Source organism: Oncorhynchus kisutch, linkage group LG15 (genome assembly GCF_002021735.2).
Source record: "Oncorhynchus kisutch isolate 150728-3 linkage group LG15, Okis_V2, whole genome shotgun sequence".
In the NCBI taxonomy this organism is placed as follows: Eukaryota; Metazoa; Chordata; class Actinopteri; order Salmoniformes; family Salmonidae; genus Oncorhynchus; species Oncorhynchus kisutch.
The window spans coordinates 45,396,275-45,408,940 of NC_034188.2; the positions used below are offsets into that span (position 1 = coordinate 45,396,275).

The 12,666-nt window shown below is 41.6% G+C and overlaps 1 protein-coding gene across 5 annotated transcripts in view; it reads left to right on the plus strand.

Moving 5' to 3' along the window:
- Nucleotides 1-12,666, plus strand: part of LOC109906819 (somatostatin-2) — a 42,983-nt gene that overhangs the window by 10,481 nt on the left and 19,836 nt on the right. For 3 of the 5 annotated variants that reach the window (XM_031790330.1, XM_031790328.1, XM_031790329.1), the window contains exon 2: nucleotides 11,688-11,900. The gene's annotated coding sequence lies outside the window, so the exon portion shown is untranslated. Of the gene's footprint in view, nucleotides 1-10,917; nucleotides 11,901-12,666 lie in introns of those variants that run through there. The other 2 variants (XM_031790332.1, XM_020504664.2) reach the window with 2 other exon arrangements.

Here is a 12,666-nt window from a genome sequence, read left to right on the forward strand (position 1 = left end):
ATGTTCCGTTTGTGGTGGGAATCCGGGGATGAAAAATAAATAGGTCCGTTGTACTCTGGTTAAAGTCGCGTTGTACGAACAGGCGAGAGCTTTCCGAACTACAGGTTAGCTGATGACCGGTTAGCTGGAGACCACTAGCATACCCGCTGGTTAGCTGGCTAGCTTCAGTTGAGGGGTCCCGAAGTAAATATAAATACTTTAGGAAAAATAGCTACATTGGGTGAGTCGGGTTGCAGGAGAGTATTTGGAAGCTTAGGGTTTAGCAAAATGTTTTCAAAGAGATATGTGGAGAAAATATGTAAAAAACGAAAAATAAACGATATATACAGGGACACGACAGGACAGGACGACCTACTGCTACGCCATCTTGGGATTCAGTCAATCTGGATTGAATGCTTGAAAAATCTATTTCCTTGTTAAAGGCTTTCATCAATGCTAAATCAAACAAAGTTTAATTTAGACTTGTAAGGCAATTTTCAAGGTGTAAAAGGTCAAATCTGATGAAAATTGATATAATGGAAATAGTAATAGGTTTAGGTAAAATACCTTTAATTCTGAACAAAAATTTTCAAACATAAACAGACTATGGAATGGATGCATTAATAGTTACTTTTCATACAGTTATTATGCTTTAAGACATTCAAATATACAGAAAATATGAAAATTCAAATGTGTTCAGCTACAGTTGTGGTCCTTAGCCCACTAAGGATCATTCTTAGATGATAGACCCTATCAGAAAACTGCGGGAGACCCTACTGAACCAAAATAACTTTACCCTGTAAGAATCTGACATTCTGGGCCAGAGATATTGAAACTGTAATGCCATTTCTAAGGGGTAAAATGTGTGGCCATAGATTCTCGCCAAATTTACTGAGTATATCAATACAAACTGACAATTTAATAATTTAGACATACTTAGACTTTGGATTATAGTTACTTTTGGCATAATAATTATGCTTTTAGGCTTTAACAATGCATATACACAGTAAAAGCATGTGCATAATTTTCTCAGACAGTGTAAACCTCTCAAACTACTCAGAAAGACACTTCTGAACAATAAGCACTTTACTTTGTGAGGATCGGACATTCTGAGGCAGAGATATTGGCGTGAGATATTGGAACTAATGCGGTCAAAGTGGACATTGTTGGGGTAATGATAGAGTTTGTCCATATTCACATCCATATGACTAACATCCAGATGTATTCTTAAATATACTGTACATACTTGGAAAATGGCAACGTCCATCATTACAATTTACATTACATTACAGTACTTTTTGTCAAGGCGGTTTTACATTGTATGGGGAGATTTTATTCTAATGATTTTTTGGGGGTCACGTCCTTTTATGTCTTTAGATCTGTAGGGTCCCTATGGTATACCAGGCTCTACATAGCCCAAGGGGGAGAAAGGTCCCATGTCCCCAGGAAACAGGGGGCCTGTGGGCTCACCCGGGGATCCAGGAGTTCCTGTGAGCGATGGGACTGAAAGGGTCCCTGGATAGCCAGGACTGAAAGGCCAACCTTTCGTTAATCTGATGACTGTTATTTATTTAATCAACAAACTATGTTTAATTGTTACCTGATTAAATTAATCATGTAACAATTAACCCATTAGGATTTGGGGCACCACGGAAGAGGTTGTTTAAAGAGTTACCATCTCCTGAATTAAACTCTAAAGGTCTTTACTTATCACATCCAAAAAACAGTCAACGTATTAAACATTACCTCTTATCATATCTTCATTCTGAACAGTCGTAACCTCATGCATCTGTAAAAGCCCCAGCCTTACTCATGATTCAGTACTACACAAATTGGTTTAATTATTTATTTACTAGCTAACTAAATAATAACACAGAAGTAACATACACCCTTTACATGAGACAACAGTCCCTAGTGGACTGACACAATATGATGGCTTGTTACAACGGCGAGGGGGGGTGACAGAGAGAGAGAGAGGGACACTTATCATTTACACATTTCAGAACTATTCTCATGTTAATTATATACTTTTCACATGAACCGCCACCCGTTTACGAATAAGAAATCATTGATGTATTTTTGTGTGAGTGCCTTTGTTCACCGTTTATCTCTGTCCGAACCAGGCCTTTCCTGGTCTAATATTAATCCTTGTTGGCAATCCTTTTATGCACTCTGGACAAAAGGGACAGTTCTGTCAGTCTGACACGCTCTCTGACCTCACTCGGGGAGTGGCTACTTAATATGAACAGTTTATAGGAGATAGATTCTCTTACACCTCCTAAAATCACAATTTGTAATGACATCACAAAATAAAAACCAATATGACATTAGTTTTCTATAGCTCCCCACTGATCATTCCCCACATTCTTATGATAGAATTATTGTTCCAGTATCCACTTTTAACAAAGGCATTCCTTTTGCATTCCTTTTGTTCATACTGGAGGAGAGAAAAAGGCCTCTGCTGTAATTTACAACAGGGTGTGAACTGTCGACCATCCAGTAACTCCCTTCCCCCCCCCTCGAGAGGCCTCGTTACTGCCATCCCCCTCCAGTCCCATTCTGATCCTCACAGGACAGTCATGACTAAATATATTCAGTAAGCAACAAATATCAACATACTGTACTAGGCTCACCCATGAATGTATCATCTAATGCACAATTGCGCTGTTTCCCGACATTTGTTCATTTTGGTATAGCCTGTCCCCCTTATAGAATTATCAGCTGTTGTCAAAAACACTTGGGTCTGAAAATAAGATTCTCTTCCTCAATAGCATACAACGTATTCCTGCTACATGTAGATGAAAAGCCGAATTGAATATGACATCCGGGCATTTGTAATTCTAAGATGGCGTAGCAGTCAAGACGTCTTTGTCCTGTCGTATCCCTTGTATATATAGTTTTATATATTTTTCGTCGCATATCCTTTAAAATATTTTGCAAAACCTCATCATCTAAATACTCTCCTGCAACCCGCCTCACCCAATGTGGCGTGGATCTGCTTTTTTTTTCCTAAAGTATTTATATTTACTTCGGATCTGGAATCCCTCAACTGAAGCTAGCCAGCTAACTACCAGATATTAGTCAGCAAACCATTGCCAGCGGTCATCAGCTAACCTTCAGCTCGTGACTCTACGTGACTCTAACCAGACTATAATGGACCTGTTATTTTTATCCCCGGATTCCTACCGCAAACTGAACATTTTCACAACTAGCTAACTGCAATCCTGGATGATTACTCCTGGCTAGCGTTTCCATCCCAGAGCAAGCACCAATTTAGCTTGAAGCTAGCCCGGACAGGGCTCCAGTGCTTCCCCCGAAGCATGCTCCTGGGCTACAATATTGGCCTGCTAGCTACCTAGAGCTACTTGAAACCCTACTAATTCCACGACTGGTCTATCGACGTCACCGCACGAAGAGGCAAAAACAGACTTACCACCATCGCAACGTCCCCCCCCCAAAGGCTAACTTTCTAGCCCCTGCTATCTGCTTGCTTGCTAACCCGGTCTGCTAACTGCTAGCTTGCCTGCCCGGTCTGCTAACTGCTAGCCCTTGCTAACTGCTTGCTTGCTAACCCGGTCTGCTAACTGCTAGCTTGCCTGCCCGGTCTGCTAACTGCTAGCTCTTGCAACCCGGCCTGCTAACTGCTAGCTTGCCCTGGTCTACTAGCTGCTAGCTTGTTTAGCTCCGGCCTACTAACTGTTAGCTTGTTAGCCTGCTAACTGTCTGAATCGCCGTGTCCCCAGCCAGCCCAACCACTCACGGGACCCATATGTTCACTTGGCTATGCATGCCTCTCTCTAACAACAATATGCCTTGTCCATTACTGTCCTGGTTAGATTACTGTCTTATTTCGCTGTAGAGCCTCTAGCCCTGCTCAATATGCCTTAACCAACCATGTTGTTCCACCTCCGACATATGCGATGACATCACCTGGTTTAAACCTCTCTAGAGACTATATCTCTCTCTTCATTACTCAATGCCTAGGTTTACCTCCAATGTACTCACATCCTACCTTACCTTTGTCTGTACACTATGCCTTGAATCTATGCTATCGTGCCCAGAAACCTGCTCCTTTTACTCTCTGTTCTGAACGTGCTAGACGGCCAGTTCGTATAGTCTTTAGCCGTACCCTTATCCTACTTCTCCTCTGTTTCTCTGGTGATGCGGAGGTTAATCCAGGTCCTGCAGTGCCTAGCTCCACTCCCACCCCCCAGGTGCTCTCATTTGTTGACTTCTGTAAACGTAAAAGCCTTGGTTTCATGCATGTTAACATTAGAAGCCTACTCCCCAAGTTTGTTTTACTCACTGCTTTAGCACACTCTGCCAACCCAGATGTCTTAGCCGTGTCTGAATCCTGGCTTAGGAAAACCACCAAAAACCCTGAAATCTCCATTGCGAACTATAACGTTTTCCGCCAAGATAGAACTGCCAAAGGGGGCTGTGTTGCAATTTAGTGCAAAGATAGCCTGCAGAGTTCTGTATTACTTTCTAAGTCTGTACCCAAACAATTTGAGCTTCTACTTCTAAAAATGAACCTTTCCAGGAACAAGTCTCTCACTGTTGCCACTTGCTATAGACCTCCCTCTGCCCCCAGCTGTGCCCTCGATACTATATGTGAACTGATTGCCCCCCATCTATCTTCTGAGCTCGTGCTGCTAGGTGACCTAAACTGGGACATGCTTAACACCCTGGCCATCCTACAAACTAAGCTTGATGCCCTCAATCTCACACAAATTATCAATGAACCTACCAGGTACAACCCCAAATCAGTAAACACGGGCACCCTCATAGATGTCATCCAGGGAAGTTAGGAACAAATATACACAGGCAGTTAGAAAAGCTAAGGCAAGCTTTTTCAAACAGAAATTTGCATCCTGTAGTACTAACTCAAAAATGTTCTGGGACACTGTAAAGTCCATGGAGAATAAGAGCACCTCCTCCCAGCTGCCCACTGCTCTGAGGCTAGAAAACATTGTCACCACCGATAAATCCGCTCTAATTGAGAATTTCAATAAGCATTTCTCTACGGCTGGCCATGCTTTCCACATTGCTCCCCCTACCCCGGTCAACTGCCCGGCACCCTCCATAGCAACCCGCCAAAGCCCCCACCATTTCTCCTTTACCCAAATCCAGATAGCCGATGTTCTGAAAGAGCTGCAAAATCTGGACCCCTAAAAATCAGCCGGGCTAGACAATCTGGACCCTCTCTTTCTAAAATGATCTGCCAAAATTGTTGCAACCCTTATTACTAGCCTGTTCAACCTCTCTTTCGTATCGTCTGAGATTCCCAAAGATTGGACAGCTGCCGCGGTCATCCCCCTCTTCAAAGGGGGTGACACTCTAGACCCAAACTGCTACAGACCTATATCTATCCTACCCTGTCTTTCTGAGGTCTTCGATAGCCAAGTTAACAAACAGATTACTGACCCTTTCGAATCCCACCATACCTTCTCCGCTATGCAATCTGGTTTCAGAGCTGGTCATGGGTGCACCTCAGCCACGCTCAAGGTTCTAAACGACATCATAACCGCCATTGATAAGAGACATTACTGTGCAGCCGTATTCATCGACCTGGCCAAGGCTTTCGACTCTGTCAATCACAACATTCTTATTGGTAGACTCGACAGCCTTGGTTTCTCAAATTATTACCAAACCCACTGGCTACAGGTTATCTACAAGTCTCTGCTAGGTAAAGCCCTGCCTTATCTCAGCTCACTGGTCACCATAGCAGCACCCACTCGTAGCATGCTCTACAGCAGGTATATCTCACTGGTCACCCCCAAAGGCAATTCCTCCTTTGGTCGTCTTTCCTTCCAGTTCTCTGCTGCCCATGACTGGAACGAATTGCAAAAATCTCTGAAGCTGGAGACTCACATCTCCCTCACTAGCTTAAGCACCAGCTGTCAGAGCATTTTACAGGTCACTGCACCTGTACTTAGCCTATCTGTAAACAGCCCAGCCCTATCTACCTACCTCATCCCCATACTGGTATTTATTTATTTATTTAGCTCCTTTGCACCCCAGTATCTCTACCTGCACATTCATCTTCTGCCGATCTACCATTCCAGTGTTTAATTGCTCTATTGTAATTACTTCGCCACCATGGCCTATATATTTCCTTAACTTACCTCATTTGCACTCACTGTATATAGACTTTTTGTTTTCTTTTGTTCTACTGTATTATTGAATGTATGTTTTGTTTATTCCATGTGTAACTCTGTGTTGTTGTATGTGTCAAATTGCTACGATTTATCTTGGCCAGGTCGCAGTTGCAAATGAGAACTTGTTCTCAACTAGCCTACCTGGTTTAAAGCATACATAGCCATATTGGGCATGTATAATCTAATGCACAATTGCGCTGTTTCCCAACCTTTGTTCTTTTTGGTATAGCCTGTCCCCCTTATAGAATTATCAGCTGTTGTCAAAAACACTTGGGTCTGAAAATAAGATTATCTTCCTCAATAGCATACAACGTATTCCTACTACATGTAGATGAAAAGCCGAATTGAATATGACATCCTGGCATTTACATACTGGTATATTTCCACATACATTATCAACCTACTACATAGAACGCAAATTTGGATATTCAGACATGACCACATTAATTCATATCTCTAATTGATGAATGTCTGTGCTGAAAACAAACATCATCAAATGAGCAGTTGATTTGATTTTGATTTGATTTGGATCTCTTTTAGTCCCCATTTGGACTAAACTTCCAAGAGTCCTTAAACACAAAATACAATTTATAATACAAACACACTTTCACATATAACACACTATTACAAACATACATAATACTAGCATAATGACCCATATAAATACTCAATCTAAAAAATATTGATTATTCATCTACTATAGTCCCACAACATTTCTATATACTATATTTAAATTGTTTTAAAATAATGTTTAAATGTATATATTGAAATGTTTCTAGTTTGCTCAGTTAATTTATTCCATTTCTTTATTGCTCTAAATCGAAATGTTCTTTTGCCCATTCACTTTTCTGTCTGGATAATGCATAGATGGTGGACAATCTATTCCTAGTATTTACGGAATGTCTGTCTATTACCGACTGAAACCTGCTGTGAATAGAACTTGGCCGTTTTAAATGATAAAATAAGCATGTTTTTTTCAATTACCTTGTCGATTGATGACCAACCAAGAACACTGCGTATGACTGCAAGAGAATAACCATATCTCCACCTTAAAACAAGCAGTTAATTAATTAACGCCCATATTGAATTATGTATTATTTGGTGTCAAAAATAGTTATTTAGAGCCTTGAGATACAGAAGCACACTCCCAGGTTTGTATTCGCTCCCGAGTGAAGTTCCTCTTGATACAGATTTAGGATCAGCTTCCTCTCCCTAAATCCTAACCCTAACCATTGGTGGGGGAAATTAGAAACTGACCCAAGATCACCTGGCACACTTGCATGCATCTGGCTGATCTGGCGTGTAACCATTATTCCATTAGTCCACTAATACAAGAGTTTCTATTGGACAAATTCATTTATTTTGCTTCCACTTAAGGAAACTTTTGTAACAAAATCACGGGAATGAATACATCCCCTGATCACCGGCACACTCAGTTCACTTTCATAGCAGTCACAAACGGCATCATCACTTTTCTTGTTGTATTATTCCTTCTCGCATCTACGCACTCTCATTCTCAACTTTTGCATTCGCTTGTGGATTTCGGTGCACAGCACAACAGCTGTCTGTTACCTGCCGAAAAAACCTCTCCAAGCGAAACCTTCATACCAAGACCAGACGGAGAGCACACACTACACCGGTTTTAAGTTTTCTGCACTGGCTGCCTGTGAGTTAGAATTCATTTTAAGGTTCTTCTTTTGGTAGGTCCCAGTAGTCCCTCAGGTCCTCTGGCACTGGCCGTTTAACTATTCCAAAGAATAGGACCAAGATTAATGGAGAGCCAGCCTTTAGTAATTATGCCTCCATCCTCTGGAATATCCTGCCAGAGAATATAAGCAGGGCCAAAACTTTGGACAGATCTTAAACTTTTCCTTCGTTTTTTTACAGTGTTTCAGTTTTTATTGTTATTGTTTTATTTTTTTGTGCACTTTTGTTTGTTGTGGTAAATATTTCCGTTTTTCTTTGCATTGTTTTGTATTCGTTTTTTTTCCCGTGAAGCACATTGCGTTGCATTCCATGTTTGAAGCTTGATTTGTTTTGACCAAAATGCTAACCGCTACACAGCCTTTTGCTGACACCATATTAGCTAACATCATAGTCAACATAGCTACTAGAACTAACGCGTTAGTAAACCAACAATCCAATCCATGTGTATAATCATGCAGTTGTAACGGATGTGAAACGCTAGCTTAGTTAGCAGTGGTGCGCGCTAAATAGTGTTTCAATCGATGACGTCACTTGCTCTGAGACCTTGAAGTAGTGGTTCCCCTTGCTCTGCAAGGGCCACGGCTTTTGTGAAGTGATGGGTAACGATTGTGATGGGTGACTGTTGTTGATGTGTGCAGAGGGTCCCTGGTTCGCGCCCAGGTATGGGCGAGGGGACGGTCTAAAGTTATACTGTTACAACAGTACAGTGTACAGCAAGCAGTTTAGCAGTTACACTGGCAGGCACCGTTGCAATAAATTAATAAAATCGAAAGCTTACCTTTACTTGGAAGAGTTGCAGTGTTGGATAGCATTAGCCAGCTAGCTAACATAAATAGCATTCCTCTCTGTTTGAGTCAAGTTGTGAGTATGCTAAATTAGCTGCATCAGCTAGCTAAGTAAGTAAAAGGTAAACTAAGAAGAATCAAATAAAAAATGTTGACACAGGTGTTATCACAGGTGCAAAATATGTGGACAGAGGAGCTCTAACAGTTCCTCTGTCCAGTTGTCTGTGTTATTTTGTGTTCTTAATTTTTTCTTTTTATTGACCAGTCTGAGATATGGCTTTTTCTTTGCAACTCTGCCTAGAAGGCCAGCATCCCGGAGGTCCATTTTGCAATGGAAGAATGTGCAAAGTAGAAATAAAAATAATGGGCTGCAAAGGAGCAAAATAAATTAATTAATTAAATACAGTTGGGAAAGAGGTAGTTGTTTACAACGATCTTCACTGTTGACGTTAAGACTGGTGTTTTGCGGGTACTATTTAATGAAGCTGTCAGTTGAGGACTTGTGAGGAGTCTGTTTCTCAAACTAGACACTCTAATGTACTTGTCCTCTTTCTCAGTTGTGCACCGGGGCCTCCTACTCCTCTTTCTATTCTGGTTAGAGACAGTTTGAGCTTTTCTGTAAAGGGAGTAGTACACAGCGTTGTATGAGATCTTCAGTTTCTTGGCAATTTCACGTATGGAATAGCCTTCATTTCTTAGAACAAGAATAAACTTGACGAGTTTCAGAAGAAAGTTATTTGTTTCTAGCCATTTGAGCCTGTAATCGAACCCACAAATGCTGATGCTCCAGATGCTCAACTAGTCTAAAGAAGGCATGTTTTATTGCTTCTTTAATCAGACAACAGTTTTCAGCTGTGCAAACATAATTGCAAAAGTGTTTTCTAATGATCAATTAGCATTTTCAAATGATAAACTTTTACAAGCTATTTTTTTATTTTATTTCACCTTTATTTAACCAGGTAGGCAAGTTGAGAACAAGTTCTCATTTACAATTGCGACCTGGCCAAAATAAAGCAAAGCAGTTCGACAGATACAACGACACAGAGTTACACATGGAGTAAAACAAACATACAGTCAATAATACAGTATAAACAAGTCTATATACAATGTGAGCAAATGAGGTGAGAAGGGAGGTAAAGGCAAAAAAGGCCATGGTAGCAAAGTAAATACAATATAGCAAGTAAAACACTGGAATGGTAGTTTTGCAATGGAAGAATGTGCAAAGTAGAAATAAAAATAATGGGCTGCAAAGGAGCAAAATAAATTAATTAATTAAATACAGTTGGGAAAGAGGTAGTTGTTTGGGCTAAATTATAGGTGGGCTATGTACAGGTGCAGTAATCTGTGAGCTGCTCTGACAGTTGGTGCTTAAAGCTAGTGAGGGAGATAAGTGTTTCCAGTTTCAGACATTTTTGTAGTTCGTTCCAGTCATTGGCAGCAGAGAACTGGAAGGAGAGGCGGCCAAATAAATAATTGGTTTTGGGGGTGACTAGAGAGATATACCTGCTGGAGCGTGTGCTACAGGTGGGAGATGCTATGGTGACCAGCGAGCTGAGATAAGGGGGGACTTTACCTAGCAGGGTCTTGTAGATGACATGGAGCCAGTGGGTTTGGCGACGAGTATGAAGCGAGGGCCAGCCAACGAGAGCGTACAGGTCGCAATGGTGGGTAGTATATGGGGCTTTGGTGACAAAACGAATTGCACTGTGATAGACTGCATCCAATTTGTTGAGTAGGGTATTGGAGGCTATTTTGTAAATGACATCGCCAAAGTCGAGGATTGGTAGGATGGTCAGTTTTACAAGGGTATGTTTGGCAGCATGAGTGAAGGATGCTTTGTTGCGAAATAGGAAGCCAATTCTAGATAACACAATGTGCCATTGGAACACAGGAGTGATGGTTGCTGATAATGGGCCTCTGTACGCCTATGTAGATATTCCATTAAAATCAGCCGGTTCCAGCTACAATAGTCATTTACAACATTAACAATGTCTACACTCTATTTCTGATCAATTTGATGTTATTTTAATGCACCAAAAAATTCTAATGGACCCCAAACTTTTGAACGGTGGTGTGTATAGATAATATGGACAGTGTAAGAATAGCAAAGGCGTGACAAGCAGTAATTATATAGGATGAGCCTGGACTATAATACAGTATATAATATATTCCTATAATCCACAGTGGGTAAAACAGTATGTAAACCTAATTAAATTGACCAGTGTTCAATGACTATATACGTAGGGCAGCAGTCTCTAAGGTACAGGGTAGCGTACTGGGTGGTAGCCGGCTGTTAACAGTGACTATGTTCAGGGCAGGGTCATTTTTTAAAGAACTAATTTGTTCAAAACTGTTCAGCTATTGTCTTTCTCTCTGTTTGAGACATATTCACTGCAGTGCTAACTAGCTGTAGATAATTATTTCAGCACTAGATTCCTTCTCTGATCCCTTGATTGGATGGACAACATGCCTTTTCATGCTGCAAGAGCTCTGATATGTTGGAGGACGTCCTACAAAATTACTGTGTCAAAATTACTGTGTACGTCTATGGAAGGAGGTGAGAGCCATGAGCCTCCTAGGTTTTGTATTGTGAAGTCAATGTACCCAGAGGAGGGTGGAAAATAGCTGTCTTCTGGCTAGACCATGGTGCTACCCTAGAGGGTGCTGTTGAGGCTACTGTAGATCTTCATTACAAAACAGTGTGCTTTAATCATTTATTTGGTGACATTAATATATTTTGTATAATTCTATCTAGAAGGATAACTTTTCAAATGTTTCACTATTTTTATTTTTAGGAAATTCACTGAGTTGGATGGTCCTCCCCTTCCTCCTCTGAAGAACCTCCACAGACACACACACACACACACACACACCATGTATCCTCCTCCCTATCTTTATTATGCTACTTGTTTCTCATCCATACATGGAATCTTACTTATTAACCCTGACTTATAAGTATCAATTGCAGAGTGCCCGAAAGTGTTAAACAGACACTGTGGCAGAGGGTCTGTGAAAAGAGTGTCTGTGAAAAGAGACTATGGGGTTATTTCCTCAGGTATCCAAGGTGAGCAGGGGACTCCCGGATCCAAAGGCTCCCAAGGCCCTCCAGGTCCCTAATTTGCCGGGCCAGTACAGGACGGCTTCCGATTCACCCGTCACAGCCAGAAGCAGAACGTGCCACAGTGCCCAGGGGGCAGCAACCTCATCTACTCTGGATACTCCCTCCTGTTCATCAATGGCAACAACAGAGGCCATGGCCAGAATCTGGGTATGAGGATGCACACACATGTGCATGCGCATCCATCCATGGATGCACATATAAATACATATACATAGGCATGCATACATTTATACACACACAACCACACACACACACACACACACACACACACACACACACACACGCACACACACAGATATTCATGCATATACCGTATATAACCCAAAGACATGCACACACAGTCTCCGAAGACGAACCCAATCCCTGCTATTCTATTCGATAACATAACAACGGTTCCGGCTCCTTGATATACTGCTTTCTGCCCAATATATTTATATTTCTCTGGTTTGCCCGCTGTCCAGGTACACTGGGGAACTGTCAGCCTCGTTTCTGTCAGCCTTTCTCCACCATGCCCTTCTTATTCTGCAACACAGACAGCACGAGCCGCTAAGCCTCCCGCAAAGACTACTCCTACCAGCTGTCCACAGATGAGGCCATGCATCGCTTGGTATGGCCCTCATCTCTGGAGAGATATGTCAGCAGGTTCTGCTCTAGTATACACTGGTTTGAACAGATTGTCCTAGACATAACACAGGAAGGAACTCCAATGTCACTCCATAAGTTAATATGGGTCTGCCCTGATAGTCGGGAATCCCCATTCTGCTGGGTAAAATGCCCAATTTAATTGAATTACAGTTGCAAAATTCCAGTAACTTTGCCAAAATCCAGAAATCCCGTTTGGAATATTCCTGTAATCAGAAAGGAATTAGCAGGACATCTGGAATCCTCCAACCAAGATTTTTGGAAAACCTGG